A 20679-nucleotide genomic window follows, 5' to 3' on the forward strand; every position below is an offset into this window, starting at 1 on the left:
TATACCTAAATGGCTTGCTCTTGCAAAATCCCTCTTTTTTTTTGCTGGTCAAAGGAAGTCCCTTCTTTTTGTGTACAGTTCTCTAATAACACAGCAGAAAGATACTGTATTGAACATGATCATTTTTAAAGCACCCACATGCAGTTGCCTCTTACAGTGCAACTGGCATGGAAGTTCTTGTTTCTTAACTGTCAGAATGACACTTAAGGAAGAATACATTTTGAGACTGTCAATGCAAAATGAGACATGTCCAATGCAAATACCCAGAGTTGCAGCCCAGGCTCTGAATTGCAGTTAATTAAGAGAAGTACCTCTTCTGACAGTGTTCCTTTCCTCTCTGTCCTAAAAAATCAGGCTGCCGTGGTGTTGTAGGTTTGTATGTGTGTAATATTACACAGATGCCAAAATGCATGCTCATTTCAACAGGGTATTGTTTGTTTTTTGTCTGATACAGTGCTACAAACATACCTGCCTGGATTAAAGTAACCCTGAAATTAAGACAGCATGCTTATATATAGGAACAATGTGTTTTGTTATTATCTCATGTGCCATATCTAAAGAGCAGTACTTAAGAGAACTTTCCCTAGGAGTATTATCAGCAAGGGAGGAATGTCACCCAGACTACACCTATTAATTTTATCTAGTGTCACTGGGTGGTACTTAGAGAAGACCCACTGAAATGAATGAACCTAACCTTTATAAGAAGACCAAAATCATTACTGGAATTTTCCGTCATTGGTCAAGTTTCGAAAAACCTCATGCAATAATAGAGGAGCAAGGCCTGAATATAAATATGTCTTGTAGATTTTCAGCAGAAATGTTTTCCAAAATCTCTGTTCATCCTCCTACAACAGCTGTGGTGCAATCACTCTGGGGAGAATTCATGCATCATTATGTCAGCTCATTTTTATATATCTTTAGTCACGTCTGATAACTCAGGATTGGAAATTACAGGCTGTTTTACAAAGAGAGGAAATTAACTGAATGGCCTTGATGTAGTCATTTGGGTTACTCATTCCAATAAATGTTATCTGTCTCTTAGCTCTGCTGAATTCTGAAGACAAACAGTATTAATAAATGTACAAAATGGAAAGAAAAAAACTTGATATGGAGTATATTATCTCTTTGAATTGGGACCGATGGCTATATTAATGTAGCAAACAAATCCTTGAGTTAACAAAAATGAAAGTGGGGAAAATCTACTGCTATCAGCAGTCAATTGTGGGTTTGCATTTGATGAAATTGCTTAAACTAAAGGTAGATTTTTCAAACCCACTCACTCCTCCAATCAAGGAGTTTTGCAACAGCACAATAATTTTACCATTCCTAGGTTGATTGGTAATTTTTAAAATTTATTAGTCACCTAATACCAGCAAGTCACTAGGTGACAAGCAACAAACATACAGAAGCTTAAAACAACCAAAAGACCAACTTTTTAGAAGCTTTTAAATGTAAAATGGTATAAGTTTTCACAGGTGAAAACCTACTTCATCAGATGATGAGTTGGAACTTGAGTTGGATGAGACTGAACAAAGTTTGATAAACTCTGCTTATAGCTGACCGAGAGGAGTCATATTAAGACTAAAGTTCTAGACTCAAGAAAAGTGTTCCTCCACCTACCAATCCATGCTTGAAACCAGTTGAAAACTCTTTAAAAAGAAATCAATTTAAGGTTATAATTAAAAGGCTGAGGCCCTGGGGAAATATATTCTTCAGGAGACAGCCTCAGATGATTGCTTCTTGGTATGAGAACTCTTATATCAGTGAAAGTTAATAGTTCAGCTAGTAGTTACAACATTTCCAAGGACTGTTAACCATTCTTCACAGGCAAGACATGCTATATTTGATTCCAAGTACAGTGGTACCTCTGGTTACATACTTAATTCGTTCCGGAGGTCTGTTCTTAACCTGAAACTGTTCTTCACCTGAAGCACCACTTTAGCTAATGGGGCCTCCTGCTGCCGCCGCGCTGCCGGAGCACGAGTTCTGTTCTCATCCTGAATCAAGGTTCTTAACCCGAGGTACTATTTCTGGGTTAGCGGAGTCTGTAACCTGAAGCGTATGTAACCTGAGGCATATGTAACCTGAGGTACCACTGTATATAAATTCTGCTTCTGTTTTAGAACCACCTTCCTGGTCTTTTTTTGTTGTATGTCTAAGATTTTGCCTCTCTTTTCCATAATGGTAAAATTTCAAAGTCCCATTTCCCGTCTTCAAATCATATTTTAGAGATTGGGGACATGCTGCAGGCTGATTTGCATTGCCCTTCCTCCCCCCTTGCAAAATCTTCCCTTTTATCATTTGTGATAACTATAATTTGACATTAACATCTGAATCAGGTTAACTAAGGTTAGGGACAATCAGGTTGTTGCTGAGACGTTTAGTCGTGTCTGATTCTTCGTGACCCCAAGGGCCAGAGCACACCAGACACTCCTGTCTTCCACTGCCTCCCACAGCTTGGTCAAACTCATGTTAGTAGCTTCGAGAACACTATCCATCCATCTCATCCTCTGTCGTCCCCTTCTCCTTGTGTCCTCAATCTTTCCCAAGATCAGGGTTTTTCTAGGAGTCTTCTCTTCTCATGAGGTGGCCAAAGTATTGGAGCCTCAGCTTCAGCTTCAGCTTCAAGCTTCAGCTTCAGCTGGAGCTGGGACAATCAGGAATTGCCTCCTAATCATGACTGAAGCCTTAGTTTGAAGCTGTTTAGCGAGCCATAGTTTTGAGGCAATCCTGGTTTGCTCCAATGCAACCCAAACACATTTACAAAATTATGGTCATTGCAAATTAAGAAAAGGGGTTGGGGCATTACAGTGGAAGAGTGGAGGATGGAGTGTTCCAACTATGGCATGTTCCAATCACCACTCCCTAAACCTTCTCTGTGTTGGGGACTGAATGTCGTAATAATCAGCCTTTTCTACTTGTATACACTCCCTGCCCGATTTAGAATCATGATACTCCAAGGTTCTGAGTTTCGCCCATCACATGTGGAGATGGTGATGGCGTTCCAATGGATTGCAGGGAGCGCAGTATTGCCCTTCCCTCATGCAATGGTATATTGCATTGGGGAGGGGAAGAGAACACCTGAAAAGCTTTACATCTTACCCATTACCTGGAGGCAGTAGAAATCAATGGAACAAAGCCTACTGTATGGATGGTTATATAAGCAGCCCTAAGCACTGATCCATAAGTCTTCACTCATTGCAAATCTGGCTTTCGTCTGGAATGTACCCTGTAATTTTTGAAGAGCTTATGCTTTTTAATTAGCTCAGGTACTCCGGATTATGTACACATGGTAGAAAGTTAGTGTGCATCCATTTCAGATGCTACTGAGTATAACACGAATTAACGTGGAAATGTGTCTGCTATATATTCGATGTGTAAGTGTCCACTACCTTCTCTATTTGAATGAGCCACATGCAATTTTGTCCTCCACCACTAAGGCTGCAATCTTAACCCCATGACCCTCCTGGGAACGAACTCCACTAAATTCAGCAAGATTTACTTTGAACTAGATATAGTTAGGATTGCATTGTAAATGTTACTGTTTCTCTCCCTTTAACATAATGCAAATGCGTCTTGAAAACAAAGCAGGGACAAGTTCTGAGCATCTGTCATAGTGATAGCAATCCTTCTAATTTGGGAACAGAATATCTTAATCATCAGTTTCATTTTCTAAATTGATCTTCTCTTTGAAATGCTAAGGAAGGAAGATATCCCAGAGTAAAGTAATACACCAAAGTTATTTCCCCCCCATCCCACTTTCAAAATATTAGATGTTAACCCATTTCCTAGGTAACTAGCAACTATGGCGTCACATACCATCACACTTTGAACATGCTTGGGCAAAATATATAACTTTGTCTCCATAAATTGACAGCATGTTGTATTTTTTATTTTTTTTTACAATTACTCCAGAAATAGTTTTCTATGAGCATGGCTCAGTCAATATAAAAACAGCATATGAATAATTGATGATCTTTTTTTAGTTGCTTTGATCTCTCACAGTAGACATTTCTAGGGGAAAACTTTGATGACGTAGAGAAGTTTTTGGCAAAGCGGGTAAGGGAGAAAGCAGGAGTCATCTCAGCAAACACATGCTTTGAAGTCGACATTTGCAAAGATAATAGGTTTTATGCAAGGTTGTACAAGTGGAAGACAGCTCAACACAACTGATTTTTCCTTTCCTTTCTTCATTCTGCAGCCCCCTGTACCCCAGCAAGCTTTTCCAGAGGGTACTTACCAAATATTATTGGCAGTGTCTTATTGGGCTGAAGTGGGAGGGGAATAGCACTCAAAATTAGTAACCTTGAGAGAGCAGTGCAAGATTCCTTGGCCTGCTTTTCAGCAATTCCACCATCCCTCTGCAGCCCTGTAAGACACAGTGCATAGTGTTTGGTAGAATAAGCTGTTCAGGGGGTATGGGGGGGCAATAGAGGAGACGGAAAAGAGTTGTACAATGGATCCAGCTCAGTGTGAATACAGGGATGAGGTGATATATTGGTGGTCTGTAAAGGCTGAAGCACTCCCAATCCACATGCCCTCTCTTCTACATTACAAGGGAATCACAGGGTTTGAATGTCTTATTTCACCCTGTGTCCAATAACTTTAATAGTTGTCCCAGATATTATATAAAACTGCACAATGAAGATATAGTGGGAACAATATTAAACAACCCCCCCAGAATGTTTTTACTGCTACTGTTGGATGCTTCCTGCTTTTTATTTTTATTGCTGGTCATCTCCTCTGTTGTCTCTAAATTAATTTTTGTTTTATTGCTGTAAGAAAGCTTTGAAAGGCTATTTTGGCCAAAAAAAGAAGCTTATTGATTTAACATAGGAGAGTTGGTGGTTGAGTACCATCAGAATATAAATGAAACTGGTGACCCACTAACATGATGGTAGATTCTACATATTGAACGAATCTCTACATACACAGAAGCGTGGAAGTTTCCAAGTTAGAATATTAAAATACCAAAACGCCATGACAAGAACTTGTGAGCTTTCAAGATTTATCATCATCTTCTTCATCATCATCCATGTTATTTTAATTAATTACCCACCCTTCACCCTAAGGTCCCAGGGTGGGTTGTAACAATTTAAAATAAAGTTTAAAACAGTTTTAAAACCTACATTTAAAAAATACAATCACAAAAAGGGTGGGTCCTGAAAGTGTACATTTGAAAGGCAAGGGTACAGAGGTACGATAATGAAGTTGTCAGCTGCACCTCTGTGGGGAGGGACTTCCACAACTTAAGGGTTGCCTCAGATAATCCTCCCTCTCAGATATAGCTGTCAACTTTCAGCTTTGAAAATAAGGGATCAGCAGCCTCATCTGTCCCGGGGACAGTCTACGGGATATCTAACAATCCGGGATAGCAGCAGGAAGCAGCCGGAAACGGTGCTGGAATAAGGGAATTTCCCGCAAAAAAAAGGGAAGGTTGACAGCTATGCTCTCAGACCTCTACCACCCCAGCTTTAAGAGGGCCCTTTCTGCCAAATGTAGCATCCAAGAGGGTCTGCAAGAAAGGAGGCAGCTTTTCATATATTGGGGGCATAAGTCATTTAGGGCAATAAACTCTAATGTGAGTGCCTTGAATTAGGTCTGGCAACCAATGCAGGTTTTTAGAACAGGGGTTATACTTGATCTAAATGGAACCCTGGTACAAAGACCAAGTCATTTTTGTTCAAAAGAGACTGGGAAAAGGAACTCTTATCAACTTAAGGAATTTTGATGGCGGTTAAGCCTACAGATATAAGAAAAGTTAAGCTTCCTGTTTTCTAGAGATGCAGATTCTAGATCCTGAATGAATATCAAAGACATAAACTCCTGTCCTCACTTATTTTAATTGGGGAACATCACAGCATTATTTTATACAAGCAGCTCTCACTTCTGCCCCTGGAGAGGGTGGGAAAGGCAGCATTTCCCAACCTTGGATCTCCAGATGTTGTCCAAGTATGACTCTCATTATACCCCACCTGCAAGGCCAACTGTCCGGATGGTAGAACTAGCAGCAGAACAATATCTGAGGACTCAAGGTTGAGAAGGTCTGCTCTATAAAGCAGTCAGGTAGAATAGACGAGTTTATGAATTCAGTCTATGGCTGAGAGTTGTTGAGACACAGAATGTTAGGGTGTTCAGAGGAAGAAAAATGGAAAGCACTAATGCAATAGGTGGATAAAGAAGATGAATTGGTATATTGGAATGGATGGAAGATTTGGCTTAATTATCTGTGATTGATGCGAGACACCATGATCACTGAAAAGCCATTCAACTTTCCACCTTGATATGGGGAGAACTTAAGAGCATGACAATTCTCTTCTGTAGCTGCTTCCACTCTAGTTTTGGCAATATGGAGGTTTATCTATGTGAATACACATATACAGCTATACAATGGAAGCAAAAGCCGCTGTTCAACAATAACTGTTAGTGAAGTCCATTTCCTTGGTTTGGGTTTACCCTGCAATATTTTAACATGAAAGTTATTTCCCTGACTCTTTCAAGGAAAGTAAGGGTTTATCCACACTTACCTTTTGCCCTGCTCTTTCCAGGCAGAAATCCCCGCTTTTAACGTTTTGTGTCTGAGCTTTTGTTGTTGTTGCCCCAAGCTTTCCCCATGAAAACCCACTCTTTAGAGCTCAGTTGGAGCAAACATCCATCCATGGAAAATTGGAATTGGTGTTTGCTATGATTTGGCTTTAAAGAGCAGGTTTCTGCAGGGAAAATTGGGGGCAACCCACCCCCACAAACACTTGGACATGCAGCGTTAAAAGCGCAGACCTCTGCTTCAAAAGGGTGAGGCAAAAGTAAGTATGGATAAGCCCAAAGTTTGCAAAAAGTCTCTTCATTGTACTTGAACAATAGATCTGATTAAACTATTTAATCCAATGTCACTAGCATTTTATACCTGCCTAACCCGAGATGAATGGTTTAATGCTGAAAACATTTTACTTTATAATTCACTGTGCTTTTCTTTATATCTTTGTACCGCAGCAGCACAATTAGAATGGATGCTCAGTACAGTTCAGGTTTATTTGTTTTAAATCAGACAAAAACATACAATAAGGAGCAGCCAATACATATCAGAGAATCTATTCCTAATACTAAAATCCTGGTAAATATATATGCTCAGTGACTGGAGAGCCAGTGTGGTGTAGTGGTTAAGAGCGGTAGTCACGTAATCTGGGAAACCGGGTTCGTGTCTCCGCTCCTCCACATGCAGCTGCTGGGTGACCTTGGGCCAGTCACACTTCTGTGAAGTCTCTCAGCCCCACTCACCTCACAGAGTGTTTGTTGTGGGGGAGGAAGGGAAAGGAGAATGTTAGCCGCTTTGAGACTCCTGAAGGGGAGTGAAAGGCGGGATATCAAATCCAAACTCTTCTTCTTCTTCTTCTTCTAATCCAGATGACATTTAGCACATTAATCTTAACAGAATTTGCATGCTTTTTAAGACCCAAGGCAAAAGTAGTCATTACCCACAGGGCCCCATTATTATTAACAAGCAAAACATGTACATTTTGAGATAGACTAAAAATAATATTCTTGCCCCAACAAAGGAAGAAACTTTCCCCAAGAAACATCTGCCCTAATAGGCAATAAAACAAATAACGTCTCAAATAGTCAGCTGTTTCAGAACTACATATACAAATCTTACAGATACATCATAAAGTACCTGTTGACATCTTCCCTTGAGAACTGCAGAACACATTAAATTTAATTCAAAAAGGGCAAGGCTACAAAACATATGCAGACTTGGAATTAACCCCTTCTGAATACAATTAGAAACTCCTGAGCAAACATGACTAGTGGTTGTGCTGTACCTGTATTGAGTAATTGCTAGTGATGTCAGAAAGTACTCTAATGCATGCTGGTACTTAAATTTTGCAAACCAAGGGGAAATCCTGGGACTTGCTCTCCAGGGACTGGTCTTTTCTGAATGTAAGTATCTCTTAATCATGTTTTGATTATGACTGTCCAAGAACTGGAAAAATAATCTGTTGAAAACTCATAGTAGGACTATCTGCCTAACCCTTTCCAGCCATGTTGTACTAAACCAACTGCTCTGAGAAACACTTTTCTGCAAGTATACCATCACCATTAAACAATATTTTTAATCCAATAATTAAATAAGTGTCTGTCTGTATGTCAATTATAATGTATGTATAAAACAACATTTTTTTAAAAATATATATATTGCAAAACCAAGATTGAATTCATATAAACTCTTGCAAGGGTTAAAAGTGAAGCATTCATTTGGACCAGTAACATGGCAGCTGTTTTGAACCACTATTCAATAAGTTAAAATTTCAAAGAGTGTGAAGTACCCAGAAAACCTAGCAAAAGCTATAATAAAAGAAATGTATTGCTTTATGTGATTCAGATTTTAAGATTAACTTAAAACTGGAACATCTGTCTTCATTTTCTGAAGCTTACAAACTTTATGAAATCAACAAATAAATACATCTGCAAAACACAAGAACCAAAATAGAGTCCTGTATTTTTACTAGGAAGAAGTAAAATGATGAGACAAAAATGATCAGTGTTTAGCTTACCTGAGTCTATTGTTTAAAACAGCAACACAGCACTAATTCTGCTCTTCGGAGCTGGACCATTTGCCCATAAACATTTATAAGCAAGGAACTCCAAAGTAACCTTTAACTTTAGTGATCATTCTCTCTCTTGTGCTCAGAGCAGAGCAATCTAATACACCTTATCATGTGGTGTGTTGCTATAGCAACAGTGAATCCAGCTGCTGCAATACAAAAGACTGACAAAAACTTGTTTTCTCCCCTTCCGCCCACCTAGTTAGAGTCAGGGTGCTTTCCTTATGGTTGCATAGCCTGATCTCCATTTACTTCTAGTACCAACTGATCTGGATTAATGTAGGCAGCAGAATGTAAAAATAAAATAAAATGGGCATTCAAGTGCTTTTAGTCAATACACTTAAATGACATCTTATCATATAAAATTGCCACTCATTGCTTAAAATCACTTAGCTATAAGGAATCCAAAGATTATAAAGGGAAACAAACTATACCCTAAGACAGAATTCTCTGTATGTTCACTCTTGTCCCGTCAAACAGTACAGCGGTAGATCAAATATAAATAACCATAGTAGCCAAGATGGCTACTCTATATTGTAACTACCAGAAGTTATAATACAAGATTCTTTAAAAACAAACACATGTTGAGGGGTTTTTTTTAAGCAACTGTATAGTCAAATGAAATGGTTTTTATGTTGTATAGCCAACAGAAAAACCAAGAGTGAAAAACAATTACAGAGCTCATGTCACATTATTTGCAAAGGATTGGGGTATGGGTGACCAGAAATAATCCAACTGTGATCTGCCTTTGGTAAAGTAATACAAGATTCTTCCATAGCAACCTTAGCCCCTTCATTGTCCTCCATTTGCCCCAGCTGCTAGGAAGTGGTAGTCCAAAACATCTGGAGGGCAATGGTTGTTCTACCCCCCTCAGGGGTTGCCAACATTTTTGGGCCTGTGGGCACATTTGCAAACAGATGAGAACCACACATATACTGCAAACAAGCACACAACACAACCTATTATACTACCGTATTTTTCGCTCTATAACACGCACCCGACCATAACACAAACGTAGTTTTTAGAGGAGGAAAATCCGAAGGCATGCCACCCGTAGGCATTCCATCCATAACACACACAGACATTTCCCCTTACTTTCTAGGAGGAAAAAAGTGAATGTTATGGTGCAAAAAATACAGTAACTACAAGAGGATGCTTCTTTCAAAGTCTAATTTCAGTGAGACAAGGGGATGCCGTGGGCACCAGGGGAGGCCTCTACAGGGTCTTGTGCACTGGGGGGGGGGCAAATTGGCAGCCTCCTGTTTTATGGAGAATCCGTAACGTAACATATAATTGGGCATGAGCCACCCATGCTAAGAAAGTAGATAGGTGGCACAAATTCAATATTTAAAAACAGAATTAATTGACAGTGATTATTGTCAGATCTGAATTTCTGAAAAAATATTCAGTTTTCAGACTGCTGTATGCTCATCTTCCAGATTTGGTTCCTAATCTGAAGACACAAAAATGATGAGTCTGAGGGAGAAAATAAGTGGAAAATGGAGACCTCCCCTTGCATGAGCCACTGGGCTTATTGGATTAGCATGTGTGGGAAGGGATACCTGCAAAACACTTTGCAATCAGTGCTCATATTCTGCAACAGATGGCTCACCAATTTTAACAGCGCAGTTATAATTTCTTGGACAAAATAATCACTATCTGATCCAAACAACTCAAATATTTACTTAACATGTCCATATCTACCTTTAACAAGAATACACAATTGCAAAATGTATACAACTAATAGAATAAAGAACCTCCCAAAATAACGAAGTTTCCTCAGGCCAAGAAAACGTTGTACTGCAATCCATGTCTATCATGCAGAGTTCAGTATGGCTTACTCCCAAGTAAGTGGGTATAAGATTGCAGCCCACATGAATTCTGGCTCTCTTGTGAAAAGCTTATTCACAAATCCTTTGATTAAGACTTTCAGTGGACTTATACCCACAAGTTGCAAGCAAAGTACATTTCCCAAGGAAGTCACATGATTAATTTTATTGCCTTTCATGTCTACATTTAATGAGGTCAAGAAAACAGAAAATGCAAATATAAAAATATTTTTAAAGCCTAGGAGAATATGAAAAGAAGGTCACCTGTGTCAACAGCAAAAAAAAAAGTGTACAGATGTTTTGCATAGCAGTATTTCTTGTTGTTTTGCAAAACAAAACATGGGGGTGAGTATTTGCAAATACTCAGTACAACACAAAACTTCCATATTCTGCAAATTAGGGTGCAGGGTGGCTATTCAAGGTAGAAGCGAAGCTCCAAATGTACCACCTGCTAACTCTCTACAGATGGTCTGATAAGGAAAAGATGAATAGAGCTACTGCTTGAATAATTTATGCCTGTTCTGGTATGCAAGGAGTAAAAACTGACTTAGGTGTCTTTCATGGGTAGTTTGGCAGGCCTTTCCCTTATCAAGACTGTATTTTAGTAAACCAAAATAAGTATGTTGATCTAAATAATTCAACCTAATTCAATTCAGCCGTATTCAAGATGAAAATAATTTCCCCATCGTAAGGTAGAAGCATTCCTTGTTTGTTTTTTAAAAAGAAAGCATGCATTAACGTATCCTTAAAACAGTGAAGTTAAGCTATATACAGTAACAATCTTAGAAAGGGTATTTGTTTCTTATGCAACATTATTCGATGATTTTGTGATGCAAAACACAACAAGATTAAGAAAACAGAGTTTTGTCTGCTGGCTGTCAGAATGTGACTCAATGGGCGTTTTATTCCTAATGATTAATTCTTAGCAACTTTGGAGCATGCATATCCTTTCACCAATAGATGTTGATCCAACAAAAGCTAGCAGCTTTTCTGGATCTAGAACCAACAAGCAAAATCTATGAAAAACAGCATTGCACTGTGCAAAGCACAGTACATTCCTGGTCATAAAATGATGAACTGGCTTTGCAGTTAGCAATCTCTAATTAGAATGGAAATTTTGCTGCGGTGAGGTTATGCAAGAATACCTTGTAAGGTCACAGGGCAACTGGAATCCCAAAGTGATTAAAATATGGTGATCATTCCCTTATTTACATAACAAAGGGAAAATAAAAAGATGCTTTTCTAGGCTGCATTAACAGATCAAAGGAAGTAATGGTACTGCTCTATTCTGTCTTTGTCAGACCACACCTGGAGTCCTGTGTCCAGTTCTGAGTGTCACACTTTAAGAAGAACGTTGACAGGCCAGAATGTGTGCAGAGGAGGGTGACCAAGATGATCTAGCTTTATGAGGAATGGTTCAGGGAGTTGGGTATGTTTCTGCAGAAAATGGAGGGCTCTGAGGCAGATGAGTAACCCATAAGGGATAAGGTTTAGTGGTGACATGACCTAAATAAAGATTTTATAGTTTTATGAAGACTATAAATGTGTGTGTTTGCCTTTTTTATTTGCCAGAATCAATACATCAATACAAAACCTTATTGATAAATATTTACATATTTATGTATTTAAATATAGCTTATTATTGTTAGTGCCTAGGGTAATTCATATATAAATCTGTCAACCGTATTTCCCAGATAAAAAGTCACATAAGAGAAATGTAAAGCCTGCTATTAATCTTTTCCTGTGTAGCTTAAAATACATTAGAAACATATTTCATAGTCCCAAATGCAAATGTGACAACAACTACATTGGATATGCTTCCCGTATACAATAATTATCCATTCCTTATTGGCATACTGCAGTGCTTATGGTGCCAAGTTAGATTAATCTGATTTCTGAAGACGCTCAATATTTTCCATTAGCTTTATTATGCTTTATATCAAAAAAGTCTTCAGTACACACACACACACACACACACACACACACACACACACACCCTGTAGCATGAAATGACCTCTAATCCTGAAATAAAATATTGGAATGTAACCAACATTTTAGCAAGCATTTTAACATAAATCTGAAGGGCCTGCCTCATTCTATTATTAACACCACTCAAGACAGAATTGGTAATGCAGAGTGTAGGTGGCCAAAGATGGCTCTGAATGTCCAGTTTAAGTACCAAGCACCACTTGAGCCTCCCACCTAGGGTCCCCTGTTGGGCAGTAGCTTGACCCGATGTGTGATGATTCACAATATGTGATGAGTGATTCTGGTTATAAAGTGAGCTCTGCGCTTCTTTTTTAAATGGAACTAGCAAAAGCAACTGGATTTTCTAACGCAAAGCCCAATAGCACTAAGTTTAAAATGATATGTGATTAATTACTCTCCTTGTAATGCTACTTTCTCAGTGTTTTCCTTTTCTTTTTTTCTTTTGAGCACAGATATCCCCACATAGGTGCCCTTCCAGATATTTTATATTCCTTTGTGCAGCCTTTCCATTAAGGTAATAAACTCGAAACAGGCAGAAAAAGTTTATATTAAGAAAATATAAGTAATTAATTAGCTGTCCAAAAATCCCCTGCTTTATAAAACTGGAATTATTGAAATGCAGCGGATCCTCTCCTCATAAATATCTTTTGGTAATATGCATTTTAAATCATTCAATAAAAGTAAAATCTATTTTTGTACAATGCCAAAAGGAGAGACATAATGAAATATATGAGCCACTACTGGTCAATGATTAAAATGTGCTCTCATTACTGTGCCCTTCTGCTATTAGCATGAGAAATGAGAATAAGATGGTGATGGGGGCATCAAGATGAATATAATAATCTTGCAAAAAGATTTGTGAGAAGTCTAACGATGGAGACTATGGATAATTATAGGGGGTGCAATCCTGCTAAAGCTAAGAATGCTTATATCCTGCCCATTTCAATGGCAAGGTTAATCACATGTTTAACAAAGCCTTCCATTCAGTAGGGCTTATATTTGCTTAACTTCGGTTGGCTTCTGCCCAGTATAGAGTGAAGTAAAATACCCCACAACTCTTTTGGGGGTTTCCATTTCTTTCTGTCCCTCTCCCCCCCTCTCTCTCACTCTCTCTCTCTCACACACACATCTTCTTCTTCTTTGGCGATCACTCGTAGCCGAGTAAGATTGTCTTCCATAAACACGGTTTTAACAATGAGTCTGTAAGTGACTGCGGAGGCCAATTCTGGATCCACACATCCTTCCACATTGGAGACATTGGTTTCCGGGTGGGAGTTGATCACGGTGTGGATTTGTCAAGCGTGCCTTCCTCCTAGCCCGTTTCTCCCTTGCGTCCTGAGTTCGAGCGTCTTCAAAGCCCATGACACCTTTGGTAAAGGCTGTTCTCCAACTGGAGCACTCGCAGTCCAGTGTTTCCTAGTTGTCAGTGTATATACTACATTTTTAAAGATTTGCCTTGAGATAGTCTTTAAACCTCTTTTGTTGACCACCAATATTACGCTTTCCATTTTTAAGTTCGGAATAGAGTAGTTGCTTTGGAAGACAATCATCAGGTATCCGCACAACATGACTAGTCCAACAAAGTTGATGTTGAAGAATCATTGCTTCAACACTGGTGATCTTTGCTTCTTCCAGTACACTGATATTAGTTCGCCTATCTTCCCAAGTCATGTGTAAAAAATTTTGGAGACACCGTTGATGGAATTTTTCCAGGAGTTGGAGATGGCACACACACACACACACACACACACACACACACACACACAGTGCTCCCACTACATGTTGAAGTTTTTCATTGAAATGAAAAAAATAAATCATTGAATTTTCATTTCATTTCATTATTTCATTGAAAATGATGGTATTTTCTGTAAAGAAGTGCTTCCTCAAAGCATTTCAAAATATTTTCACCTTACGGTCACATTTCCCTGTATAAACTGGGCACATTCCAATTCTCAATCACTGGCAAAAATGCAACTCTTAATATAGTAAAAGGTAAAGGTACCCCTGCCTGTACGGGCCAGTCTTGACAGACTCTAGGGTTGTGCGCTCATCTCACTCTAGAGGCCGGGAGCCAGCGCTGTCCGCAGACACTTCCGGGTCACGTGGCCAGTGTGACGAAGGTACTCTGGCGAGCCAGAGCCGCACACGGAAACACCATTTACCTTCCCGCTAGTAAGCGGTCCCTATTTATATACTTGCACCTGGGGGTGCTTTCAAACTGCTAGGTTGGCAGGCGCTGGGACGGAGCAACGGGAGCGCACCCCGCTGTGGGGATTCGAACCGCCGACCATGCGATCGGCAAGTCCTAGGTGCTGAGGTTTAACCCACAGTGCCACCCGCGTCCCTTCTTAATATAGAAGTATTAATAATTACACAAGTCTTACTTCTGTGATAGTTAAGTACAACTATCTGAAAATAGAAGCCTACAAAATTGATCGGTTTGTTTTGTTTTTTTAAACAGTTCCCTTGAAAGGCACTCCAAAGTTTAATTACCCATATTTCTAGGAGGGCTGTCTCTGGCACTGAGCTACCCATTTATAAGGCAAATTCAATATTATATTCATCCAATTTTAGCTTCCAAGTAAATGCATCATGCAATGCCTCTATATTTCTGGAAGATGGATGAACTCACAATTACCAGATATATTCACAATGTGTGATTATTACAGCTGGTAAACAATAATGTTAATAATTATTATGATGATTATTATTTTGTATCACACAAACATGATCCTAGAAATCTTTATACCCTTCAAAGCACTTTCAATCAATCGGTTTCTTTTCATTTAATTTTTGCCTTTTCCACCCCAAGGAACTTAAGGGTAAAATGATAAAGCCATACAGTTGTGAAAGAGACAATTAAAACAGCTTAATTATAACTAGAAAGGGACACAAAAAGAGCTTGGGACACTAATAAAGCATTTCTGTAAGATATGACAGAATCCTGGCACCCCTACTAATTTTGCTTTTCTTTCCTCTGCAGTGGTCATTAGGAAATCTGTTCCGTTTCTGAAACTATGCAGATCAGAAAGCATCACAGCGCCAAACAACCATGACTAACCGGAGTATGACAGATCATTCAACTGTGGTGAAAAGATGCTTAATGAAACAGATCAAGGACCTTGCCTCTAAAGATGAAGGCTCCACAGGAAGGTAGGAATGCCCTAAATATGCATCAGATAAAGGAATATTTTACATAAGAGTTAGTGGCAAAGAGGCAACACATTCAAATGCATTTAAGTCTACAGCAGTGCCAGGAATAATATCTTGCAGGCACTACACCTTCTTATAAATCTGATTATATAGCTTCAATCATGGCATTTTTCTACATCAGCTATATTTGGTCCATAATAATTGGTTTAAAATACTTCTACATTTTGCAAAGTCTACAGACTGGTGAAATTCAACGTGCTGGTTTGGATCTACGAGGCCTGAACAGGTCGGGCTACCATAGCTTGTCCCCTGTACTTTAATAAGACAAACTATGTAAAAACGAGTTCTGAAAATCAGGTGGAATCTTGCAGAAGTTTAGCATTCATTTCTGCTTTAATGGCTTTCAGAAAAGGTCTATTTAGAGCCCCATTAAATCGTGGGAAGTTTGTGCCATATTTTCCCTGTTGGTTCCGTGGATCATGTGATGAAACCTGGGGTGGTATGCCAGCATACAGTTCTTTCCCCACTGGTTTCATGGGTAAATCACATGGGAACAGAAGCATGCATGTTCATAAAGAGTGGTGACATGCTCAACTGGGCCAGCTGTTGTATCACATCACGCCCACTGGCATGGATGAAATTCAGTGCAACATGGCAGTATATCAGTAAAAAAGACAGAGTTCCAAAACACAGCATGTTACACTGTGTAAAAGGAACATTAGAAACCAGGCCAGAAGTGCTAGCATTATCACCAGAAAAACTAACACAATAAACCTCATGTCGGAAGGCACCCTGCGAAAAGCCTCCTGAGCTGACATGCCATCTTAGAGAGACATCCTCAGTGGCTGCATTAAAAAAAGGTAAAAGGTAAAGGACCCCTGGATGTCTAAGTCCAGTCAAAGGTGACTATGGCGTGCGGCGCTCATCTCACTTTAAGCAAAGGGAGACAGCTTTCCAGGTCATGTGGCCAGCAAGATTAAACTGCTTCAGGCACAATGGAACACCATGACGGAAGCCAGAGTGCATGGAAACACCAATACCTTCCCACCGCAGTGGTACCTATTTATCTACTTGCACTGGTGTGCTTTCAAACTACTAGAGAAGGGGAATAATTTTCAGCACCACACTTGTCTGTCAACCTCTAAAACAGAGTAGTAACTGAGGCTCAATATGTTGTATGGACAACTCTTCGCTCTGCTTTTATGAGTGTGTGTGCTTCTTACCAGTATTACTGGATGTATCAGTGGCAGGTTTCCCATTGTTAAAGATTATGGCCAGTGCAAAGTTAATAATATGTATTTTTGATGAATGTAGCCACAACTGGCAATGTAAACCAGCCCTGTGGTGAAGGGCAGGACCAACCAACCAAGCACTGGGCTGTATAAATCAACCCACACAACTGAGCCACAGCATGCCACAGATTGCAGTAGGGAGAACCTTTACAGCAAATTATTCCAGCACCACATACTCAAGAGGAAGTCAAGAACAAGCAATAGCCATTGGATCAGTACTTACCGAACTTGGGAAAAATTCCTTCCTAATCACAAATATGAAGAGTGTTATTGAGCTCCGGATATTTAGATTGGCGCACATAAAAATTAAACATACCTATATCACATATGTAATTACCACTGTAATGATACCAAAGGTACATATGCCATGTTTGTATGAACCTCTTTCCTGGTTCAGACAAGAAGCATTGTCCTGAAGCTGAGTGGGGTGGAAGAGGGTAATAGGCTGTGTTTGGGAACCTGTAAGCCTTCACAAGAGACCTAATTGACCATCCTCTCCCCCCACACTCCAGGAAATGCACAAGGGGGACAAGTAGATTCTTGCAGATTCAGAGGATTAGCTAGGCCTTTGTGACATCATCAGCCCTCTCCATTCAAGCCTTTTTTCACGCCTAGCAACCACAGAGCATCAGTAATAGTCATGGTGATTGGTGTAATGGCTGCTTTGTGTTTTATCCAGGGTTGAATTCAATATACTGTACATGTGTTTCATATTTTCCCACCGCCACTTTGTTCCCTGCCATTGTTTTCTACTTCTACTACTGTCTTGAAGCCACTGGCTAATGAAATGTCAGGCTTTTTACTGAAAAGAATTTCTGGAAGTTTCCATGAAGAAAGTATCCCTTTTACTTCAACCTCGGTTTTGTCCTCCGGTTATTTTTAAATTTCTTGTCATCTTCATTTCTGAGCTTTCCAGTTAATTTAGCCATTTCAGCGTAGTCCATTAACTTGGTTTGCCAATCATCTTTAGTCAAGACTGCTTTCTCTTTCCACCTTTGTGCTAACAGCATCCTGGCGCCCGTTGTTGCATACATAAACGATTTTTTTCTGGTGTGCTAGAACTTTAAAGCTACAACCTTTTAAAACTCTAAATGGCTTGGAACCCAAATACATACATCGTTACAATCTTGCTAATCCAAATCAGTCTGTTTCTATAACTCAGTTGCACTGTGCGTAACTTTTAGCTACTTGATTTTACATTCGGGCAGACCAATCCAAACTATGGGACATCGGTGTAATTTATATCAGGAGGAATTATTCTGGTGTAACTTGCCCCTATTCCAAATTCTGTTTAAGAGTCATGCAACTGCTGACTGAGCTGGTTGGAGCCTGGCAGAGGGAAAACAAGCCTTTCAACAAGCTAGTGTGGTGTAGTGGTTAAGAGTGGTAGTCTCGTAATCTGGTGAACCGGGTTCGCGTCTCCGTTCCTCCACATGCAGTTGCTGGATGACCTTGGGCCAGTCACACTTCTTTGAAGTCTCTCAGCCCCACTCACCTCACAGAGTGTTTTTTGTGGGGGAGGAAGGGAAAGGAGAATGTTAGCCGCTTTGAGACTCCTTAAAGGGAGTGAAAGGCGGGATATCAAATCCAAACTTTTTTTCTTCTTCTTCTTCTTCTTTAAAACGAGGTTTGATTTACAGCATCCTTTGTGCCAGTCTAAATTCTGATGTGTTGCTAGGTCATGTGACCAGATAGAACAGAGTTTGGAATAGAGGTGAATCTCCCACTGCCCCATCCTACCCCTGCTACACCCCTTTTTTAGGATTTATCCCAGGCTTGGCTGAGCTGGCTTCAACTGAGCTAGGATGGAGAAATTACACCAGTGTTTCTCTGACTGAATCAGGATGTGGGGCACTCCACCCTCTGTAGCACTCACTGAGCCCAGGCTCAGCCAAAGACCCGCCTATTCCAAACCCCACTCATCCTGGTGGAACTTGGGTTTGGCTTGCTCCCAAATCATTTTAGATTGGCATGAAGATGTAAATGCAATGAGAATCACTCTGTCAGTGTCAAATGACAGCATAATTTAGATAAACACCATCTTATGGTGCATACCTATAGGAGGCACATAGGTTGTAGCCTTTACATTGTATAGAACATGACAGAAGGAAACCAGAAGTAAGTTGAATACACGTTCCTTCTCATTCCATCTCCTAATACTACCAACAGCTTTTCTCTAAACCAGTATATAAATAAAGGAGATTAGAGAATGGCAGCCAACATTATTGCTTTGCTTGGATTTTATTGTCAAAACGCAAGTGATCAAAAATAAAGAAGAGCATCATTTATCAGAACCAGCTCCTGTTCCTCTTTCTCCAACCCACTCATTCACTAAAAGAGCTTTCGAACATCTTGCTCCTAGACACAAAGGGGCAAAGGCAGTTATGAAGATACACTGCTAATAGACATCAGGAAGAAATCTATGGCTTTCACAGATCCTCACACAGAGCTGATAAGGTGCACTCTAGTAATTGAGCAATAAATCAGGTATGTCACTAGGGAGAACTTCCCTCCTTTCTTTATGCACCCTAAATACAAATGCAAAAACACCAAGCCATGTTGCTGATGGTGCATAACCTTCAACCCTTGGGGGAAGAAAGAAAAGTACCACCCAGCTGCTGCAAGTTTAGTATGAAAGATTGATGAAAACTAGTTCTAACTAAATGACAGCAAAAAAACAGGTCACTTGCTTTCAAAACGGCAGCAGTGTTCAATGACAGATTCGCCATTTACGCCATTTGAAATAGTACAACTCCTAGCTAGAATGAAGGATTTTACAAAGGCTCATCCTGGAATGATACTAGAACTCTTCTATATTTATAACAGGATGAAGAGAAAGTTCACATTTTGTCCCTCGATTTATTTCTCAGAACATGCTTTTGTGCTTTGGAGAGAACAAAAGTGCAAAGGACCATTAGTCATTTGTTTATTCCTTTATGAACATTGCTAACACCCTTGTGCTACCACATCTACAAACTACTTCACCATGTTCATGGGAAGAAGTCCTTCCAGGGCATGCATGCTCAGAGGAATTTTGCTTCACCACTCTGACCCTGGCTCTAACAAACATAAAAACAATTTCAAATGCAATACAGACTGGGAACAGAATATCTACTAAAAAAGGTTGTTGAAAAAGGAAGATATTTGATAGGTGCTGAAAAGACAGTAGAGACAGCATTTGTCTAATATAGGGGTCAGCAAACTTTTTCAGCAGGGGGCCGGTCCACTGTCTCTCAGACCTTGTGGGGGCCCGGAATATATTTTTTTGGGGGAGGATGAACGAATTCCTATGCCCCACAAATAACCCAGAGATGCATTTTAAATAAAAGCACACATTCTACTCATGTAAAAACATAATGATTCCCGAACTGTCCGCGGGCCGGATTTAGAAGGCGATTGGGCCAGATCCGGCCCCCGGGCCTTAGTTTGCCTGCCCATGGTCTAATACATAATGAAAAGGTAGATGCCACCATACTAAGGGCCCAATTCCTACATTGTACGAGGTGGACCACTTGATGAGATGCTAACTGTAGGAGCCCCTTTCCTGCAGAGCGCAATGATCGGAAAAAGTGTGTATGTCTCAATTATAGATAACTTTCAACCAAAGGTCAAAGATCTCCCTAGGTTCTTAGCAGTATCATTGCCAGAGCCCAATAAACACCTGAAGCTGCATTATAGCATCAGATCAGAAAATCTATCTAGTCAAGTACTATCCATCTCTGGCTGGCAATGTCTCAGGCAAGGATAATTTACCAGCCCTGGTACCTGCATGCAAAGCATGAGCTCTGTCTCATAGGTAAACCATTTTCATTACAT

At 39.8% G+C, this 20679-nt stretch overlaps 1 protein-coding gene and 1 long non-coding RNA gene across 51 annotated transcripts in view; one reads left to right on the plus strand and one right to left on the minus strand.

Annotated features, from left to right (window-relative positions):
• DTNA (dystrobrevin alpha) overlaps positions 1-20679 on the minus strand; it is a 194544-nt gene that overhangs the window by 101912 nt on the left and 71953 nt on the right. For 2 of the 50 annotated variants that reach the window (XM_083518282.1, XM_083518297.1), the window contains exon 1: positions 17201-17396. The exons of 47 other annotated variants lie outside the window; for them this stretch is intronic. The gene's annotated coding sequence lies outside the window, so the exon portion shown is untranslated. Of the gene's footprint in view, positions 1-17200; positions 17397-20679 lie in introns of those variants that run through there. One more of the 50 variants, XM_083518293.1, reaches the window with a different exon arrangement.
• LOC310713781 overlaps positions 1-20679 on the plus strand; it is a 91209-nt gene that overhangs the window by 2176 nt on the left and 68354 nt on the right. Inside the window, exon 2 of the long non-coding RNA XR_014529458.1 lies at positions 15402-15571. This is a non-coding gene — a long non-coding RNA (uncharacterized lncRNA). The remainder of the gene's footprint in view (positions 1-15401; positions 15572-20679) is intronic.

Source organism: Podarcis liolepis (assembly GCF_965112155.1).
Source record: "Podarcis liolepis genome assembly, chromosome: 8".
NCBI classification, from domain to species: domain Eukaryota; kingdom Metazoa; phylum Chordata; class Lepidosauria; order Squamata; family Lacertidae; genus Podarcis; species Podarcis liolepis.